General features: G+C 39.1%; 1 protein-coding gene across 1 annotated transcript in view; it reads left to right on the top strand.

The window, feature by feature from the left end:
* The first annotated feature begins 1,764 nt into the window (after positions 1–1,764).
* BTBD3 (BTB domain containing 3) overlaps positions 1,765–22,685 on the top strand; it is a 36,187-nt gene continuing 15,266 nt past the window's right edge. The window contains exon 1 of the mRNA XM_064379090.1: positions 1,765–1,903. The gene's annotated coding sequence lies outside the window, so the exon portion shown is untranslated. The remainder of the gene's footprint in view (positions 1,904–22,685) is intronic.

The raw sequence follows: 22,685 nt of genomic DNA, 5'->3' as shown, positions 1-22,685 counted from the left end.
TGGTTATGTGACACTAGGATGAGTGACTCCATTTTTTTTTCTTTTTTTCAGTTTAGAGAGAGAAAAATAGAAAGAGAGAGAAAGGTATTGGCTTATATGACTGTGGCTAATTTTAAGATACTGACTTACATGATTGTGGAGGCTTGACAACTCCAAAATCTGCAGAGTAGGTAGGCAGGCTGCAGGCCCAGGGAAAAGGTGCATGCCAATGGCTGTCTGCTGCCAGAATTCCTTCTTGCCTGGGGGAAGAAGTCAGCATTTTTCTACTAAGACCTTCAGTTGATTGGATGAAAATCATGCACATTATTAACAGTAATCAGCTTTACTCAAAGTCTACTGATTTCATTGTTAATCTCATCTAAAAAAAATACCTTCACTGAAACATCTAGACTCATGTTTGTCCAAATAACTGGTTACCATGACCTAGTCAAGTTGACACATAAAACTTACCACTATACAAGGCAAACATTATGATCCCATGTTACAGATGAACACAGTAAGGCTCACAGATAGTAAGGAATTTGGACAATATAGTTTATTATGAGGTGTTTGGACTTTAGCTAAGGGTTTTTTGTTTTCCAAAGCCTAAGTGTCTTTCACTATATACACCGTCTCTCAAATTAATGGTTTTTCACCTGGTTCTCCCAGGGCCAAACTCATTCTAAAAGAAGCATTTAATGGTCCTAACAGTATAGGTCCAATTTATCCACTGATACACATTTTGCCAAGGATGACGATCTAATCTAATGAGGTAGGCGCCCGTCATAATAAACATCTCTCTACCCAAGAGGTAGTGACATGAGTTAGGGAGTCATTCTGTCCTTCACAGTCTCTGGAAACTTTTAGATCCTTTCCACTCCTGATACCAACCGTTGAATTTAGGACCCTACTACTTCTTACCTGGAACACATACTACCGCATTTCTATCTCTAGTCTCCACTTTATATTCCTAAATTCTGCATTTAATTAAGCCACCACCGGGCTCCCCTTCTCCACCTTTTTCAGTGCCTCTCAATTATCCACGGAATAAAGCTGAAGTCTTATGCTAAGCATTAAAGATTATTTCCAGATGAGCTTCAACTACCTTTCCGGCCGCTGTTTTCATCCTCCATTGAGAACAATACACTCAGATTGAACTTGTCCCCGATAGGGTGCATGGGTTTATATGCTGTTTGACTTTTTTTTCCTTTTTTTTTTTATTTTTGCCACTTAACGTCGTTATGCTCACGTTTCCTCTTTCGCTTCTCAATGAAGTTTTCATCATCAATCCAGCCAGCAGCTACTCTCCTTCCCCAGATCGCTGAAGAGTGTAGTCGAGGTTTGCAATTGTAGGTATTATGAGACCCCTATTTACGCACACTCTTTGTCTATTAGAGAGGGCTGGCATCAGTGCCTGAAAAGGAGTCTCAAAGCCAAATGCAATCGGCCCCCTATTACCGGAGGATGCCCTGTATCCCGCGCATCCGCTCTGCCAGTGCGAGTGTTCCATAAATGCTTAATATATTCATTGATAAATGACCGACCGTGAGGGAAAAACTGCAGTTTGTGGGACAAGGACGAAGTCGCCTCTTAGAGACTGAGGAGTGCTGGCTCTCCTCTACCCTTCCCGCCTTCTCCAGGCCAGGGTTCCCGGGTTCCCGCCCACCCCTCCAACTTGAGGAAAGGATAGACATTGCGCATGCCCCGTATCCAGGGCCGCCTCCGGGAGCACCGCCCCTGCCGCCCCGCTCCCTCCCGGTGCTCGGGCACGCGCGCGCGCTCCCGCAGAGCGTGCCCTGCGTGCGGGTGCCCGCCGAGCCCGCCGGGCGCTGGATCTCCGAGTGCCCCGGCCGGGGCTTGAGGAGCGGGCACCGAGCAAGGCGGCGGACGACCGCGTCGCCCGAGGCGAGGAGGAGCGCGGGCGGTGAGTGAGGGCGCTGCGGGCGAGCGGGTCGGCGCCTCCGCGCGTGCGCAGCGCGGGACCGCCTGGGCAGGGGCGCGCGCCCGGCGGCCGGTCGGAGGGGCAGTGCGAGGCGAGGCGAGGCCAGGCCGGGGGCTTCAGGTCGGCCTCAGGCCCTGGGGTCCAGGGGATCCCACACCCGCCGCTCGGGCTGGAGAGGCGCTGGCCGCGCGGGCCGGCTACCCGAGGGGGTCCCAGTGGGGCGCGTCGGGCCCGCGCAGGGGTCCTGGTGTCCGGGGCGGAGGGGCAGGCTTGCCTCCGCCGAGGGACCCCGAGGAGGGGCGCACGAGCCTTCACGGCCTTGCAGACGCCCGCGGGGTGCGCGACCCCGGAGGTGGCTGAGGTCCAGGCGGGGGGCGCGGTCGGGGAGCCTCGGCGCCCAGCAGGTGGCGGGGGCCGCGCCCCTCTCCTGGGGAGGCGCGCGGTGGGAAGCGAAGCAAACTTCCCCTGAGTAACTTTCCTGAGGCGCTGCCGGCGGGGCGCGGGGAGCTCGGTCTCGGGGGCGGGGGACTCCTGGGACAGACCCTTCGGATTAGTGCGGCCTCGGGCACTGCGGGACCCCAACGAGTGGCGGTGGGCGATGGCGGGGGCGCTTCCTTCTGGGGCTGGAACTCGTCCTCCGAGTTCTGAGTGGCATTCGTGGCCCGTTTGCTCTTAAAATAAACGTAGAAGTTTGATGTTCGGGAAGACGGATGTTTGCGCTCTTGGGAAGAAATGGCTTCTGCCTCCTGGCCTTTTCAAAGAAAGTATTGTTCGGGCCTGCCGGGGTTCCCTATTTATCAAGCAACCCATTGTCCTGTGTGTGCCTGGTGAAAGCGAGCTAATTCTATTATTAGTCCTCAAAAGACCAAGGGAGATCACGGTGCTTTTTCTTTTTTAAACACTCCCCGCCACCTCACCAAATCCTGTAATACAGTTTCCCCAAACTTGGCTGCACAGAGGAGTCGCTGGGGAGTTTTAAAACTCTTCATGCCCAATCGCACTCCACACCAATTAACACAGTGTATTTTTTAAAGATCCCCAGGTGATCGCGCAGCCGAGTTTGGAAACACTGGTTTAATATAAGAAAGTCAAGAGTTTAGTTTCACATAGTAGTAGCAATCAGTTTGTAATTGGTGGCATGAAACTCAAATTCGTTTTCCTAGACAGGAACTCACAAATGTGGGGATTGTTTCACACCAAGGAGAGAGGGAAGCGTCTCTAATGGTTCAAACTTTATGAACTATAATGTGACTCTAGCACTCACAACAATTGTTGAGGTTACTAAGTCCGCTTTCACTGAACCCCTGCCCAGCCAAAGGCTTTTCCCCTTCTTTTAACCCTACCTCAGTCCCTCACTCTACGCTCCCCCAGATCCCCTGTTTTAACCCTAACCTCGGGAAGGCTCTTCCTCCCCTATACATTACTGGCTTTAAAGGGTTACTGCGGGTTCCCATAGCAACGAGTCCCCCAGGGGAAGTGGGCGGGTCCTCTTAACCTTGGGTTTCTAAATGGGACTCTTCCTTTTCGGAAGATTTTTGAATCACCCTTTTCATTTCTTGGTCTCAGCGCAGGTAAGGGTGAGCTTATACAGTTCCAAGATTTTCTAGGATACTTACATATTATTTTTTAATGCCATTGTATGGGATAACTACTAGCAGCTATGTTCGTTCTCGATTTTTCATTCTTTCCCAATTTTTGCACTGATAACTTGTTTAACAAACTTCCCAAATGAAGTGAAAACAATGTTTTCTTTTTATTTTTTAACAAGTTTTCTTAGAGGTGCACATGCCTAAGAATTGTATGTACTATTTCTCTAAAGTCCTAAATTATACCTTATGTTTAAAATTTTAAAAAGTGAAATATAACTCCATATCAGTGCGGGAAAACTTTTGATAATTTGTGGCAAAAAAGCCATTATTAGCTTTTTTTGCCAAGTCATCCTTGAATCTACAAAACATAGAGAAGAAAGAAAAGAAAAGAAAAGAAAAAGCCATTATTAGCTTTTAAGTTGTTTTGTTCCTAGAAAGCACTCTGCCAGCATTCTTTACAAAATGTTAAACCGCTTGTAATATAATACTTTAACAAAGGAAAGGCAGAATTAGTGTACACATTCCCCTACTTCTGCCCAAACACATGCATCCAAAGATCATTTTTTAAAATGTTCATTTTTTAATGCTCAAAGCAGGTATTCTATGGGCATCGAGTTCCAATTTGCCTTGCAAGGAACTTTTAAAACTCTTCTGAATAAAATAGTACAGAAATAGATCATTTACATATTTCAGGTTTTTAATTTTTTTAATCTTTTAAACTTTGGTATATAAGTAATCAGAATTTAGTCAATTCTAAAATGCCTTTAGGATTCCAATGATTGTGAGTTTGTGTTGGGAGTTGAAATGGTTTTCTCTTACTAAAATCTATTTTATGTGCTGTTTAAATTTCTGTTAACTGGGCTATCAAGCAAATCCTGTAAGGTGAATTATTCTCATTTTACTATGAGAAAGGAATAATGATGGAAATCCCTCTTATGTGATTAACCTTGTGGTTACAGCAGTGATGCTGGCTGCTAAAATAATAATCTCTCACCTAATCTTCCCTTCTTTCATCACACATTTAAATGTGATCTTTAAGTCTTTTCACTTTAGTATACCTTTCAACCTCGTTGTCCAGTCACAAATTCATTGAAAGTGTGCATTAATGTGCATTTATTGACATGTCCTTTGTTTTTTCAAATTAAGCAAATATAGTTGAGAATTTCTGTTGTTGCTATGTTTCTTTTAAAAAAATTAAAGTATTTCTTGTTGGAGACATTTTGCAAATCACTGAAAAAAATTAAGAAAGTAAAAATCATAGTCACATCATCCGTAAAGAAACAACTGATAATTAGATGATGTGCTTCCGTTTTACCCTTTTTGTTTGTCTGCATAGACATACTTTTAAACAAAATTTGCTTTTGTTTTTTTTAAGATGGAGTCTCACTTCGTCGCCAGGCTGGAGTGCAGTGTCACAGTCTTGGCTTACCGTAGCCTCCACCTCGTGGGTTCAAGTCATTCTCCTGCCTCAGCCTCCAAGTAGCTGGGACTACAAGTGTGCACCACGACCTCCAGATAATTTTTGTATTTTTAGTAGAGACGGGATTTCACCACGTTGGCCAGGATGGTCTCGATCTCTTGACCTTGTAATCTGTCTACCTTGGCCTCCCAAAGTGCTGGGATTACAGGCGTGAGCCACCGTGCCCAGCCGGCTTTTAATTTTATCCATAGTTTAAATATGCAATTTTATTTAATATGAGGCACTTATTAGAGATGTTTCCTTTTTTTGTAAACCCTTTGAAAATAAAGTTTTTCATGATAAATACACCCAAGTTTATTGAACTAATTTTCTATTGTTTTACATAATATTTTTATTTTTAGTGGCTGGGAATACAGTATTAAACCCTCTGATTGCAAATCCTAGCATGGCCACTTCCTAAGTGACCTTAATTACCTCTTTAATCGCATTTGCTTGGAATAAGGGTCATGGTGCCTGTACCATAGACTTTTGGTGAGATGGAATGAACTAAGTAGAGGAAGGCCAGCAGGGTCAACCAAAGGATGTAGGCTCAATAAGTAAAAGTTGACACACAGATGCAGCTGAGAAAAATGCCCTTGTCTGAAAGTTAAAGTATGTCAGACTTACTCAGGTTAGATTTATGGCAGTAGAAATCCTGGGGCAGAGGTAAACTCTTTTATGACTCTTGTGCCTTGTTGCCAAATTGCTTATGCCATCATATATTCCCTTACAGAGTGTATGGTCTGCCTGTAGTTTGTCAGCACTCCAGTGCTCATCACCTCCCCTGATTTTTATATAAAAATACAATCTTCTAGTTGATATTTTTTGGTAACTATTGAAGTTGATCATCTGCTTTTTTCTTTTGTTTTCCTTTTTGGAGCTCTCTCTTCTGGTACTTTGTCCACTTTTAAGTGACGATTAAAAAAACCTGTTTTTTATAAAAAAAATATTGCACCTTTATTATATTTTTAGTGTTTTTTTTTCTTCTCCACAGCTCATTATTTAATTCACTTTTTGGTGTTTTTCAAACAAAAAAAAAATATTTTATTTCTATATAAACAGGTCTCTACCTTGATTTTTTCCTTGTAAATGATCATGCTTGGAAAGCCCAGAAAGACCCTGCAAATGGCCTCAGTAAAACACTCAGGAGAAGCAATAAGCAGTCAGAAGTGGCTACCTCTGGGGAGGAAGACTGAGGTGATAAGGATGACCACTCATTTTACAATAAGGCTTTTAGACTTTTAAAACTATGCATGTATTGAATTTAATAATCTTTATCTGAAACGTGAGCTAAATGAAACAAAATTTTGGAAATATATTAGATCTTTTTACATTTAATTCTATAATTGTATGTGAATATGAAGTGCTCTTATACTGCGATTGCCTCCTTCTCTTTTTCCCTAGTTAGCGAGTTCTACCTGCACCATTTGTTAAATAGTTCCTCCTTTCTTCTTTGCTTTGTGGTCTTTATTAATTTTTAAGGTCTTGACTAGCTTTGGGGTCTGCTTCAGTGTTAGGTCTTGCTCATCTATGTGTTGATCACTAGTCAATCAGTGGCACATCTTTTTAATCATAAATTTAGAATACATAGAAATATCTGGCAGAGCACGTCACACTACTCTTTTAACATTACAGTTATATGCACCTGTCCTTTCAGATAAAGATTATTAAATTTAATACATGCACAGAGTTATAAGGCTCATTGTAAAATAAATGGTCTTTCATCTGCCTCCTCTTCCCCATTCCTTACTCTCCCTCCCCAGTGGCAGCCACTTTGGACTGTCTACTGTTTCTCCTGAGTTTTTCACTGGGGCCATTTGTAGGGTCTTCTTGGGCTGGTCACTGAATAGTCTTCTAGTGTTTTGCTGAGGAAAGGGTGTTATTTCCAGTGTTCATGGAGGAATCTGGCTGGGGTTTCAGCATCCTCTTTGTGTAGTTACTTCGGAGAAGGTTCACCATGGAGACTTGCCTGTTTTACCTACACTTCCAAGAACAAATCTGTAACCTTGCTGGGTTCTGGGATTGTCTGTCAATGGTCTACAGTGAGGAGGTGGGGAAGGCATCTAGGGAATTTAGAGCTTCTTGTACTTAGTCTTTGAGTAGACTGGAGTGAGTAGTACTTCTTGGCTTTTCTCACTGTTGGTGTAGCATTCCCTCTCTCAAGTTGGCTGAGACAGTTGCCACTTGTCCATCTGCTTTTCACTTTCATGATTTGTAGTTTCCATTACAGTTCTTTAAGTCCTTGGGTCTCCATGTCTTCTAGAAAGATCCCTTACTGTCACTTAAGTGGGGTTTAGGGAAAGGGTGTAATTGGATATGTGTGTTAAATTTGCCATCTTAATCAGGAAGGATCCAAAGATGAATCTTTAGAACTAAAAAAATACCAGATCATTTGCATTTTGTTTTGTTGGCAAGGACTGCCATCTGTAATTAGTGTTTCTTTTTTTTTTTTTTTTTAATTTTTTTTGCGACAGTTTCGCTCTATCGCCAGGCTGGAGTGCAGTGGCGCGATCCTGGCTCACTGCAACTTCTGTTTTCCGGTTTCAAGCAATTCTCCTGCCACAGCCTCCTGAGTAGCTGGGACTACAGGCACGTACCACCATACCTGGCTAATTTTTTGTATTTTTAGTAGAGACGGAGTTTCACCATGTTGGCCAGGATGGTCTTGATCTCTTGACCTCGTGATCCACATGCCTCTGCCTCCCAAAGTGTTGGGATTACAGGTGTGAACCACTGTGCCTGGCAATCAGTGTTTCTTTTAAGGGTCATGAAAGATTATTCAGACCTTTTATTTCTCAGCAGAGTTGTTTTCTTCATCTGAGTTCTAATGTTTACTCTTATAATTCTTCTTAGGTATTTGTTTTTGTAACTTCATGATGGGTTCTTCAAATTGGCTATTGGTAGTCTAAGATGGTGGTTGATTTTTGTGTATTTATTTTATAGCTGGCTCTTATGCTAAAAGCTTTGCAGTTTATTTTCGTATGTTCCCAAATTATATAATCAGTGGCAGATGATGACACTTTTATCTACTTCTAATAGTTATACCTTTTATTTTGGTCCTATGGCAGTTTGCACTAGATTTAGCGTTCTGGAACGTTATCACATGTTTCTGGAACATCATCAAATAGTGATGGCGATAATGTACAAACTTGTTCTTTATTTTAATAAGAAAAAGAGTAGTAGAATATTGGCTTTTTGGTTTATTACAGTTCTTTATCAGAACAAAGAAAATCTATCCTTTCATTTCCAAGTTGCCTAAAGGTAATTTTATGTTTTTAAGACATGGGAATTGAATATTAGCAAATGATCATTCTCATCTGCAGTTTATCAACTGGTATTTCTAAAAAGTCTACTGATTTGAGTCCCAAATATTAAATTGGATGAAAGTCTTCCTTATGGATGATTCTTTATAAAAACAAATTGAACGTATGGGAATAATGAAGTATAACATATTTAATGTATGAGCATGTTGTCTTGGTGGGGGTGGTATAGGAGATAGTCACTAGGGATTTTTCACAAGCAAGCATTCCAAGTTAAATCTAACACTCAAGTCACATCTTTACCTGTTGGCAGTGTTTGATATAATTTGTTATTCCTCCTTTTCTTTTTAAATATTCTTTCTTCATTTGATTCTTGAGGACACCACACTTTGGTGCCTTTCCTTCTATACTGCTCCCTCTGGTTTCTTTTCAGTTTTCAGATTTGTGCTGGTTTTCTCTTCTCACCAGCCTATGCATTTAGAATGTGCCAAGGCTCAGTTCTTGCCACGTTGTTGTCACAAATAGTCACAGGGCTTTAATAAAACACCATGTAGCTGCTTAAGACTCCTAAATATGTATTTCCACCTTAGACATCTCCAACTACTTTTTTTACTTAACTTGAATATGTCAAAGACACTTTGGTCTAAGTATGGCCAGAGCGAAAGTGCTGATGTTTCTCTGCAAACCTGCTCCATCTGCAGCCTGCCCCATTTTATTAGGTTGGTGCAAAAGTAATTGTGTTTTTTTTTCCACTAATAGCAAATTACTTTTGCACCAACCTAGTGGGTCTAAGCTCCATTTTTTCAGGTTATTTAAACCAAAAAAAAAACTGGGAATCCTTCTGATTCTTTTCTTTTGTTCCAACTTTATATCCAGGTTGTCAGCAAATCCTCTTGTTCTATCTCCAAAATGTATCCAGAATCCAGAGTTTAACTGCTTTTCCCATCTGTACTACCAGTATCTTTGTCCAAGTCTCCAGCATTTCTTGTCTGAATTATTGCAGTGGCCTCCTAGCAAATCACTGATCTCCTTTCTTCTTCCCTGGCTTCTCTTTAATTTTCCATCAACTTAACATCAGAGTGATCTTTTAAAAATGGAAGTCAAATTATACTTAACACCTTCCAATGGCTTCCATGTCACTCAGAATAAAGGCCAGTTTTCTTATAATTCATAAAACCCTACATGATCTGGACTGGGCACTGTGGCTCATGCCTGTACGTTAGGCCAACGTGGGCAGATCACTCGTGATCAGGAGTTCAAGACCAGCCTGGGCAACATGGTGAAACCCTGTCTCTACTAAAAATACAAAAATTAGCTGGGCATGGTGGCATGCACATGAAATTCCAGGTACTCAGAGGCCTGAGACAGGAGAATCGGTTGAACCCATGAGGCAGAGGTTGTAGTGAGCTGAGATTGTGTCATTGCACTCTAGCCTGAGCAACAGAGTAAAAGTCTGTCTCAAAAAGAAATTTAAAAAAATAGAGCCCTACATGATCTGATTCCCACTAACCAACTTCTTCTCCCACTTGTCTCCCACTCGTGCTTTCCATTGTAGTCATCCTTGCCTCCTTGCTAATCCTTGAACATGGCAGGTACATTTCCATTTTAGGTCTTTGCACTGGATTTTTTTCCTCTGCCTATAATATTTCATCCTACCCTCCAGCTCCCAGATACATTCATGGTCAACTCCCTCACCTCTTTCAGGTCTTCACTAAAATAGCATTTTGTTTGTGTGATTACGTTAGTTATAACTGCAATCTGTATCCTACATGTCTCTTGCAGTGCTCTGCATTTTATTTTTACATCCCATCTATTACCTTCTAAATTACTATTTATTTATTTTGTGAATTACCTCTCTTTCCCACCTCTGCTAGACTATAAGTTCCTTGAGGGTGAATATTTTATGTATGTTTGTTAATGTGTCCCAAGTGCCTAGCACATAGAAGGTGCTCAGTAAATATTTTTTGAATGAATGAATGTAGTCTACCTTCTCTACTTTTTTTTCAGTCAATTTTTCATGAAGCAACATATGCATAGCGTTTAAGCATTTGTGGATCTAACGTTGACTTATCCCACCAGCAAGGGAAAAGTTCAAGAACATTTATAATTTATAATGGAGATAATACAGAGAATGGTTACGAGAATTAAATAGAGTACTGTCTGTAAAGTACTAAACTATACTAGTGGGTAGGACCAGGTCACATAACTAACAAAAAAGCCTAGCCAAGTGCCCTGATTCACATCTGAATGATGTGAATTGTATTCTAGAATCTTCTCTCTTTATATTTCAATTTTTAATCAAGAGTAGGTATGGCATCACCTGGGAGCTTTTCAAAATATGCCTGGGTTCCCTGATAAATATCAATGATATACTGTTACTGTATTTTGTTCTTTAACCAGTCTGCAGATATTTGTCTCTTAATGTGAGCAATAACCATTTCTTTTCCCCTTTTTAATGCCTTTTTGCTGTTTAGGACATCTTTCATGGCCCCTTTAAGCTTTTTTCCTATGAGGATCTTGCCAAAATCACTTCTAAGGTGATTTTGAAATCCTCAAAGCCACCTGGATGCACATAATTGAACCATTTACTAAATCCACAAAATCAAAGGATCTCAGTCCATTACTTTCAGTTTTCTAGACAAGAGAATGTTGTAGTCATCCCTATGGCAACTGTTATAGCAGTCATTTTTATTTTTAAAATACATAATTTTTATATTTTTCATATGAATTATAATAATTATTATGCCCCCTCTAGTGCTCACACAAATCTGAGAAGTGGATGAGCACTGTATTTGATCTCTTGGACACTTCACTTTGTTTTCCATGGTTCCTTATGTCTCAGACTCTTGAGGTATTTGCATTCTTTTCTTTTCTAATTGTATTTTATTTTAAGTTTCGGGATACACGTGCAGGACGTGCAGATTTGTTAAACACAGGTAAACATGTGCCATGGTGGTTTGCTGAACCTATCATTCATTTTAAAGTTTTGCTTACTGTGTTTCTAGGCTCTTTTTGTGTCCTTCAAATCCAAGAATATGTCAAAAACATCAGACTCCCTTCTCTTTCTTAATAGAGCAAGAAATATTTGTATGATTTTTACTGTTGGAATTTACTATGCAAGTAAGTGGTGTGATTTGCAAGAAAAAAAGATGATTATTTTAGAGATTGTTTATGCAACTGAAGAATAGACAATAAAGAAAAACCATGATATATGTGTCTTTAGAAATGGGTAAGCCCCGCCCAGGCACAGTGACTCACACCTGTAATCTCAGCACTTTGGGATGCCAAGGTGGGCGAATCACCTGAGGTCAGGAGTTCAAGACCAACCTGGCCAACATGGTAAAACCCTGTTTGCATTAAAAATAAAATAATAAGCCAGGTGTGGTATTGTCCGCCTATAATCCCAACTACTCTGGAGGCTGAGGCAGGAGAATTGCTTGAACCTGGGAGGTTGGAGTGAGCTGAGATTGCGCCAGTGCACTCCAGCCTGGGTGAAAGAGTAAAACTCTCTCTAAAAAAACAAAGAAATGGATAAGGCCAGTAGCTGTTACCTATACACAAAAATGTGAAAATTTTCTTCAACTCTACTGTCAAAATAATTCAAGATATAGCTAGTTCGTTGTGTATATTTGATCTCGCCTTAATTTTTATGTGGTAGTACATAGTAAGAGCATTCCCCATGTTTAATTAGAAGGTGCAAACATTTAGCCATGATTACCTTACATATTAGAAATAAAATTTCACAAGTTCCATTGCTTTGAATGCATCTATCCTACCTGATGAATTTGCCTTGCCTTTGCAACCCTGATTGGATCTACTTTTTGTTGTCATGAAGACTCATTCTTTTGAAAATAGCACTGTTACAGATTCATTTTATGTTGAACCCTAAATAGTCAGTACTATTGGCCAAGGCTGAATGGAAAGCACTGGCCTACCTATCTTTCTTATGGTAAGTCACATTGCCCTCAGTTTAGGCCGTTAATGGACAGCCCAGTTGGAAAACACATCTTGGTAAAGTTCTGCACTTGCTTTGGAGACTTGTAAGTATTTGTTGCCTTTCTGAGAGTTTTTGTTTTATAATGCCACCTCATTTCTTTTGTTTTTTTTAAAGTGGTGGTCTTGCCTACCCATCACCAGCAAACATACTTACTCTATTAGTGAGGGACTAATTTTGGCCCTCTGCTGTTATTTTGTACTTTAGGTTTCTGTGGATAGAGAAGGACTTCAAATGTAGACTGCCACCTATTTTCATACCTTTGTTCCTAGAGCATGTAGCAAAAAGTCAAATATAGTAAAGTCTATCTACATGTAATGCGTTGTTGAAGAATGATCTATATTCCTTGAAAACCTGGAAATTGGTAAAATTCTTAATTGAGGTTGTATCAGGTGACTCTTCCCAAAATAATCTTATTTTCAGTAGAAAAATATGGTGAGAAGCTACCCAAAAGTCTCTCCTTCTGCTCAGGATGCAGGTTCAGGCTACAGGCAGCTGTTGGTAGCGTTCTCTTGCACAGCCCCATCCTCCTACACCACCACTTAGACACCAGTGTTGGTGAAGGTGCATTCCAGAGTGCTCTGTTTCTTCCTGTTTTTTTTTTTTTTTTTTTTTTGTTTGTTTTTTTTTTTTTTTGTTCACCATCTCTTGTGGCCTTGGGAGACAGGATAAATAAGTGCATGAAGTGGGCGCTCATCTGTTGGAGAGTGGGCTGCCATCTGAAAGTGGTCAGCAATGGAGGGAACGTGAACATGTGCAGTCACTTTTGATCCCCATGCAGTTACAGTCAGTCTCTCAAAGCGGACTTCCTCACCCCTCCCCAAGATGATTTCAGCACCTATTTAATAAATGCTATATAATTTACTTAAATTAGTAGATTGCCTAGTTAATACCACTCAATAAGTATTTCTGTAAGATCTGTGAGATCAACTCATGCATCCTTGAAATTTTTTTATTACTTTATTAGCTATTTTCTTTTATCAGTTGATCTCCCCAAAATGTCAGAATCAGTCCTGAACTCTTAGCTAGCAAATAGCTCCTAGTGTGTACTCAAGATCATCACCAGGTAGTGATGGATTTGACTAGGTGGGTGTGGGTTAGGGATATCAATAGATAATGGTGTTTGGGTTGACTTAGAGGAAAATGAGATGCTCAAGATAAGGACAACCTATATTTTGCGTTTACAATGTTTCCATAGTATTACGTAGTTATTGAGTGTGAAGTAGTTGTGAGGATCAGAATCCTACTAAAATGTACAACCTCTTAAAATTTTTTAAGGAGTAAAGATGGGAATATATTTGGATACTAGCTCTGGTAAAAGACTAGACCCTTGAACAACTTGAGCATAAAGAGGCACTGATGCCCCTCCCCCATCTCCCACCCCAAACAGTTGAAAATTCATGTATAACTTTTGACCCACAAAAACTTGACTACTAATAGCTTACTGTTGACCAGAAGCTTTATTGAGAACATTTAACAGTCAATTGACACATATTTTGTATATCATATGTATTATATACTACTATCTTAGAATAAACTAGGGAAAATAATATATTAAGAAAATAAGTGAAAATACATTTATAGAACTGTACTGTATTCATCAATATTGTAAGTTTACATCATCTGTTTACAAGATGAATCATCTGTCTGAAATGGTGAGTAACCACAGCTACAGACCTCAATCTACAGTACATATCAAGCAATTCAACTTTTTTCTTATAGTGTCTTTTCTATGCTTCTTGGAAGCACTTCCAGCATCACTAGTGGCACTTTGTATGGGTCTCCTGCTGTTATTCGTGTTTTACTATATTGCACTAAACATGATGAAAAATACGCAAGAACCACCAGAGATCACATTTTACTGCCATAAGCAATATATTGGAGAGAGAAAGTGCTCACGCTGAGATGGTTAGCATCACATGACATTATAGGCAAGTACTGGCAACACTTGAGTTCACCACAGGAACAACAGGAGATGGCTGTGAAATTATTACAGTAGTATAGTATATACTATAGTTAATTCTATGCCTTTATGATTTAATGCTGCATCTTAACATTTGTTTATATTTCTCTGGATTGGGAATGGCACTATATACAGACAGCATGTGTTTATGTGCATAAATTTTGATAACTCTGATGTGTGTATATTTTATGGTAGTAAATGATAAAATAGACTAATAGCTACATGGTTTATATATTCATGAAATACAAAACATGGAGTTCATCTGTTTTTTGAATTCTTACACAAATCTCCCAACTAATTTTCTAATATATTTATTGAAAAAAATCTACATATAAGTGGACCAGAGCAGTTCAAATCCATAGTGTTCAAGCGTTACCTGTATTTTTAAATGAAATGTTATTGTTGGTAAATTAAGTGTTTCTTTTGGACTTTTACAAAGTCCTAACCTAAACTTTATTTACAACAAATCATTTTCTTCTATTTAGTATGTAGGAAGATTTCAATATTGTATAGTATCAAATGCCATACTGTGTAGATATAATATATTAAAATAGCACTGTAGGAAGAGGCAGATTCTGCCTGCTATGTGTCTCTTTAAATGAAAGAAAAAAGTTAACAAATTATCTTAAACATTGGCAGCCATGCTTGCTTTAGGAGAACACCAAAGATCGCTAACTGAATCTCCTAAGGAGATATGATACAGGGGAAAGCAAATTTTCAGAGAGAGATGTTTGCTGTCTTGCTGGTTTATGTGAAGTTTCTAGGGATACTTGTCTACCTCAAAGCTCATTTATAGTTTTTTTTCTTAATATCTTTGATGTCAATTAATATGATATTGCAACTTATATTCTGTGAATTCTGTGAGGTTGGGGAGATGTCAAACAGTGCCACTGAAAAGATGGAATATTAGCTCTTTGACTGCTCTTAATTTTTTTTTTCTTTTTTTTGGTGGAGTTTTGCTCTTGTTGCGTGGGCTGGAGTACAGTGGCGTGATCTCAGCTCACTGCAACCTCTGCCTCCCGGGTTCAAACGATTCTCCTGCCTCAGCCTCCCGAGTAGCTGGCATTATAGGTACCTGCCACCACACCTGGCTAATTTTTTTTTTTTTAGTAGAGACCCAGTTTTGCCATATTGGCCAGGTGGTCTTGAACTCTTGACCTCAGATGATCCTCCCTTACAGGTGTGAGCCACTGTGCCTGGCCAGCTCTTAATTCTTGTGGCAGAGATTATCTCTTGTGTCCTTCATTCTGTCTACAATGTGCAAAAATATATTTTGGAGTGAATGCTTGAGAATTATTCTCTGAGAATTAGTTACTGTTTCCTAGGAGAGTGAAAGGAAAAAGCAGGTATATATAAAAACTTGGCCCTGATCATGTATAGTTTATGAGTTTTTTTTGTTAATAGCTGCATGAGTCCATTCTAACACTGCTATAAAGAACTACCTGAGACTTGAATTTAAAAAGAAAAGAGTTTTAATTGACTCATGGTTCTGCAGGCTTTACAGGAAGCATGGCTGCAGAGGCCTCAGGAAACTTACAGTCATGGCAGAAGGTGAATGGGAAGCAAGCACATCTTCACATGGTGGCAGGAAGGAGTGAGCAAAGGGGCAAGTGCTAGGCACTTTCAAACAGCCAGATCTGATGAGAATTCACACACTGTCAAGGGGGAAATCCACCCCTATGATCCAGTCACCTCCCACCAGGTCCCTCCCACAACATCGGGGGGTTACAATTCAACATGAAATGTGGGTAGGGACATCAATCCAAATCATATTAATAGCCTCTAGAGGCTTACCATTATGCTTACAATAAAATCCAAACTTCTTGTGAAGCTGGGCATCAGCAGTTCTCATACTTTCTGGTCTTGGGACCCTTTTATTCTCTTAATTATTTTCAAAAGCCCAGAAAACTTGTTTATAGGGGTCATATCTATTAATATTTACTGTAGTCAAAATTAAAGAAAATATTTAAGTGTGTATTTAAAAATAAATGTTTTTGTTGAAGCATATGAAGAAAATCTGGCGTCATGCAGATGTATAGCAGTAAAAGAATATTTTAATAGCATTTTCAAATGATTGTGGATATTTGATACCTCACCAAACTTCATAAATGATAGTTTCTTAAAGATTAATTGCTATATGGAATCAAACTGTATCAGTGAACATTTTGTACTCTCGTTATACTTTAAATCCATTGGTCGGTCTTGTACTTTAGATCTTTTATCAATACATGATTTTGTATTGTAATTGCTTTCTTATTAGAAAAGATTGGTTCACTAAGTTATGCAAATCTTTCAAGTGTTGACACATTTCATTATACAGTATCAAAAATCATGTTCATTTAATATCACTGCTCTTAACAGAACAGTCTTTTGAGTATTGGGAACCTGTCAGGTTCATGGTGGTGTAATCAAGGTTTCCAAATTCTAATTTTTGCTTGAAGTCTTGAATTTTATGATCGCAATAAATACTGTCAGTTTTCCTTACAGTGACAGGCTGACTTCATTCATTTTTGAGAAAAAGTCTGCCAAATACCTTAGTCTGAATAAGCGTGCTTTGCTTCTTCTGTCAAGTAACAATGGCTTTTCAACAAAAAAGCTGCTGGTTTGACTTGTAACACAAATAGTTGTACACGTGTTTTTTTTCTCAAGGAAACCATTCTATTTCAATTTCACCGGAAATGCTTTGTGCCTGTTTCCCAATTTCATGACGCAGAATATTTGAAAAGTGTGTACTCAACAGCTGAGGTTTATTAAAATCAATACTTTTTACTGTTGCAACTCCCAGAGATTCCCCAAGAAACAATACATTGATTATAGCAAAGGGGAATGCACAGTTGCTATTTTGCATTTACCCAGGTCGTTTTACCACTATGCCGAAATCCTCCATCATTCAGGTGTGGGTGAGGAGGACTGGGGAAAAGTAAGGCTCAAGACTTGACTGCTCCGTTGGCACTGTTCACTTTTGCTCAGTCACTGGGGTGACCTTCAAATGACTTAGAAACCAGCAGCATCAATAGTAAGAAAAGTTACAGAGCCAGACTATGGAACAATTTTTATATTTTGTAGTTCCTGGAGAAACTCTTGCCTTTTCTGTTTGGAGTAAATAATCCCTTCCATGGCAGCCTTCATTGTGCATCACCACTAGCAGATGTTGCTGGGAGGTTGCAGAGGGACTTGGTCACTTATTCTACTTAGATCCTTTCTTAGCCAGTGCAAGTCAGAACTGCTTTTAAGTCATATACACATCAAACAACAGGCACACACAGAATGAATTTACCTCACACTGCCTTCTAAGAAGTACACTTTTCTAGCCAGTGAATTCATCATTGAAAAATTCAAGCAGTTTTATTTATTTATTTTGGCCACCACAGAACTCAAACTATGACTTTAAAACAGTTTGTTTACATTTTTAACACTCTTAATGGTTTTTAAAATCATTGCTGGTGGTAAAGGTTCCATAAATACAACAGACCAGCAAGAGACTTTCTAGCTTTGGCCAAAAAATAAGTTATTCCACTGTTGATACCATCATTTCCATCTATTATCACTCCATTTTTTTTTTTGAAACAGTCTTCTTCTGTAGCCCAGGATGGAGTGCAATGGTGCTATCTCTGCTCGCTGCAACCTCCCAGTCCTGTGCTCAAGCTATTCTCCTGCCTCAGCCTCCCAAGTAGGCACGTGCCACCATGCCCAACTAATTTTTGTATTTTTAGTAGAGACAGGGTTTTGCCATGTTGGCCAGGCTAGTCTCGAACTCCTGACCTCAGGTGATCTGCCTACCTAAGCCTCCCAAAGTGGTGGGATTACTGACATGAGCCACCATGCCCAGCCTATTACTCCAATGTTGTAAGGGAATATATGGATGGAATTTGAGAATTCTTTATTTTTTGTAAGAAAAGTCAAACACCTGATTACTCGTCTGATTCTTCTTAGTGAAGTAAGACACAGAGACTCACACATTTAAGCAGTGTACTTTTCTACTTGTGCTTTTGCTCTGCAGTAATTTGAAATGAGACATTTCCTATCCTAGAAGTGTGGTTCATTTGCAGGGGAGGTCTGCATTTTCCTACTGCCCTGTACACACAGCCCATTTTATTACTTTGTTTGAAGATTGGAAGTGTCTAATGTAGTGGAAATTCATTGATTCAATGTTAAGTACAGACGAAACACATTTCAAGACCACATTAGAAAGTCTTTTTAATTACCTTTTTTTTGGATTATTCATATGACTGCTTTCTTCTTTTCATGTGAATTGCTGAGAATTTATCATTCTTTCCACTTCATTAAATCATTAAAATTCTTTACTAGCACTATAAATAAATATGCCAGGCCATGAATTGAGGCTGGTTGATAAAGGCAGCTTTGTCCTGGTAACCAGTTCTTTTTCCTGGTTAACCCACACTTCTCTGTGAATATCTCTACTACATTAAATTTAGAATTTTAATGAAGCAAGGCCTTACCTCTAAGCTTGTAGGGACTTGCTTTAAGTTGAGCTTCGGTGTTTTCAGTTGGATTAGTTGTGAGATTAATGTAGTATTTTATACTGCATTTGTGTTTAGACATGTTCAAGAGAGCCCCGGGACATGTTTAATAGGTATTCAGGTTATTTGCCACTGTACCTAGTCTAAGCTTGCATCTCAGTCAGCTAGAAACACCATAGACCTTAGTCTCAGACCATTTTGGTCTAGGACCAGTTGCACTCCACAAGTGTAATCTAGAATTCTAACTGGACTTGGAAGTATTGGGCTTTAAACTCCTCTTGTGTAACCATTGAAAGCCAGGTGTGTGGGCATGGCACTGTTGCAGATATGGAGATGCGTCCTCAGAGAAAGCACACTTTAATCTAGCAATATAAGGCAACATAGAATGTGAGAAAGTACTCAGTTGAGCATGATGAGTCTGGAAGCACCAGGAAACCTTCCTTGCTGAGGTGTATCCTTTGGACTGCATCTTGAAGGATGGGTGGATAGGCTTTTGATAAGTTGGGTTGTACAGAAGAAAGGGCAGTGAGGATGGCAGGAAGCAGTGGACTCATTTGTAGTGTTAAAACAGTCTGGTTTGCGGGGTGGGTGAATAAAGAGGATGAGTCAAAATAACTGTGAATCCAGCCAGTCATGGAGATCCAAAATGCATTGCATGCCATGCTTCCCCTCACTGGGAAAGGTGAGATGGAATTTCTTCCCTTCTTCTGTGGTGGATGCTTGTTTGCACTCCTCTGGCATGTGAGAGAAATCTTCCTCAATTCACATGATAGCCCCTTAAGGAAGAATTACAGAGTACAGTTAAAATTCGATCACTTGCCTCTTTTCGTCTCATTTTTGATGTCATATTTTAAATTTTACAAGACGATGTTACTTCAAGCAAATACTGTCATCAGCCTATACTGAAATCTTAGTAGAAATCATAGCATCTTTGCAGATGACAAGTAAAATCCTTATGCAGAGAGACCTGACTCAGATGTAAGTTGTGATCTCTATTTTCAGAGATTGTCTGTCCTTCCTTGGTCTGGTTCCAGTCATCATCACCATGGATTTTAATGAGTTCATATCTCTGTTAACTATAGTGGAGTGGTTGCTACTCTATGTATTATTTAAAAAAAATTAAGGTACTGACAGTCGAGTTGCCCCTCTTTGAAGGTATATTTTGACTTTAATGTTTTAATCTGCTTATTATGGTTAAGGTCCATACGTATTATAAATGCGGTCCTGCCTATTGTTATGTGATGTAGAGATTGGAGAAACTCAAATTTAAGAACATGTTTTCATGAACAGTCCCCACTTTCTAAGTGAGACTTATTTTTGCATTATTTCATGAGCAATTAGATTATTTTATTCTAAATCTCTGGGCAGTTCAAGTACTGACCTACTTATATAGTAGCTCTTAATTTAAATAATTATTTTTATTTTAGAGAATATTAGAGAATTGAATTTTTTTTGAAATACTTTATTTTCTTAGTTCTAATACATGTGATCAAGCTAGGTATAGAACCTCAGTTTTTATTCTGATTATAACAGCATGAGAATTCGAAGCAACAAAGAAGGGCTTTATCAGTGTCAAATTATTATTTCCTGCAGCAAATGGTGGTAGTCTATGAATATTACTTGATGTTGTTATATTTAAGGTTATACCAACATTTAAAGTACACTATGCCTTTCTATTGTGTACTTCACAACAGTTGACCAGGATTGTATACTTTTAAGCTAATTAAAAGTAGCATCAAATGGCCGGGCACAGTGGCTCACGCCTTAATTCCAGCACTTTGGGAGGCCAAAGCAGGTGGATCACCTGAGGTCAGGAGTTCAAGACCAGACTGACCAACATGGCGAAACGCCATCTTTACTAAAATAACAAAATTAGCCAGGCATGGTGGCACATACATGCCTGTAATCTCAGCTATTTGGGAAGCTGAGGCAGGAGAATCACTTGAATCCTGGAGGCGGAGGTTGCAGTGAGTCGAGATCATGCCGTTGCACTCCAGCCTGGGCAATAGAGTGAAACACCTTCTCAAAAAAAAAAAAAAAAAGGTAGCATAAAGCGTATCTTTTAATTTGGTTCTAGAACAGCTTTTACTGTGCTAAAAACTGGTTTCTATAATAATGTTCTATCACAGCCTTCTAATTCTACTTGAATTTTTTGTTAGGGGATATTATTGTTACTTATTTTAGAAATGTATGTGCCTTTTTTCATTTTCTTTTGGTGGTATCTACTCGAGAGAAGGTGTGTTAGAAATTGGGTGTGAAGCTGCTTTGTAACTTCATGGATGTCTATGTTTTCCCACAGCAAAATTTGTCAAATTTCACTCAGCATAGCAGACCTCTTAGAGTTAGGTCTTGTATTGTTTGCCCAAAATAACTATATTTCATTCTGGTCGCATATATTGTAAAAACAAAGCAAGGCATTTCATTAAATAGCAATTAATTAAGACCTTGCGGGATATGTGTATAGTGATTGTCAAAAGGTGAAATTGTAACTGGTCTTTTCTATGTGGCTTTGCAAAAAATAATAATACTAATAAAATAAAAAAATTTTTTTTTTCTATTTTTGCCTTTCCCAACCTATCCTGTTCATTTTACAGTGAGCACAATTTAAAATCTAAGGTAATTGATGTCATTCAGGTCTTTCGGTGTTGATAGTGGGAAGGCAGTAAATTGAAGGACAGGAGAGTAGTATTTATTTCTAAGCACTGAGTAACCTAAGTGTATAGCACTTAGTTGTGGATGTGGGGGAAATTTGGCTGTGACACTTGGAACCTCACTAATAATTAGGACTGACGTAGAATATCTGGTGGTTTCGGAGTTGTCTGGATTCTTTCTTCTCATCCCATGTGTTCTTTGGAAAAGGTGTTTTTCCCAAATAGAGCAAGATATTCTTTGGTTAACAAGTGAGAGAAGCTTAGGACTTTGATGATCTGATTGAGGAGATGTTCTTGATGACTATCTTTCGAATATCAGAAAAAAGAGAAAAAAAAACTTATTACTAGCCAAAGTAAAACATATCTTTGGAAACACTTTTTTTATTTGACCAAAACGTATTATTTTCTTCCTCTGTTATTTAAAGCCAACAAATGATCTGGAAAAAGCCATAGCAATGGTTGGGTGAGGTTGTTCCATTCCAGCATTTCCAGCAGGATTGAAGTCCTCTCTTGGAACAGCCCCATTCAGGCCTTTTTGAAAGGGACCTCCTGAGCCTTGGTTCTACTTTTCTTTGGATAGGCTATTTTCAGGTACCTAGTAGAGTCATAAGTATACTGGGATCATTGTGTTAATGATAACATTTCTCTCTCTTAAGCTAACATTTTAATATGGATTCTATTTGTTTGAAAGTAAGCAGTATCTTCTAAAGAGTCACTCAGCTCCAGATTTAACTTATATGTAAAGTAGTTGTAGGTTAATATATCTTGAATTGATTGAGAAAGTATCTTTAGCAAATAATACCCAGAGAGTTACAGGCTTATACTGATCAGTTTTATGTACATTTTATTTACAATTTTATGTACAATTGTGTGGCATGAGAAAATATTAGAAATGTATTGTATTAATGCTGGAATTCTTACCAGTCTTGGCAATGCAAATTCTCATTTTGAGATTTCCATCTAGATATTCTACCATATCAATGGTTGTCATAGTAGCAGTCTCAATTGAGAATTGTGATTATATACTTTATCAAATAACTACTTGATGAAAGCTCAATTATTGTAATGTAGTTCAGCCAGAATTCTGAGCCATCATCTTGTCTGGTTAAGGAAATAATTAACCACCTAAAGAAAAGATTTCTTTCTTCCTGTTGAATTGTACAAATTTTACCGTATTTCACTGACTGTAAGGTGCCATCAGGTGTAAGACATGCCATTATTTATGCACCACTAAGAAAGAAAAAAAGCCTAATAGTTAATACTCATGAGATGCCATCATTTAAAAGATACAAACCAGTTTCAGAGATGTTAAAGTGGCAAGAGTGGGGGAGGCACAAGGAATTTACAACCCATATCCTCTATGTGTG

Source organism: Aotus nancymaae, unplaced genomic scaffold, assembly GCF_030222135.1.
Source record: "Aotus nancymaae isolate 86718 unplaced genomic scaffold, 86718_ANA_hifiasm-v0.15.2.pri h1tg000001l, whole genome shotgun sequence".
NCBI classification, from domain to species: Eukaryota; Metazoa; Chordata; class Mammalia; order Primates; family Aotidae; genus Aotus; species Aotus nancymaae.
This window is presented reverse-complemented; position numbering and strand designations above follow the sequence as displayed.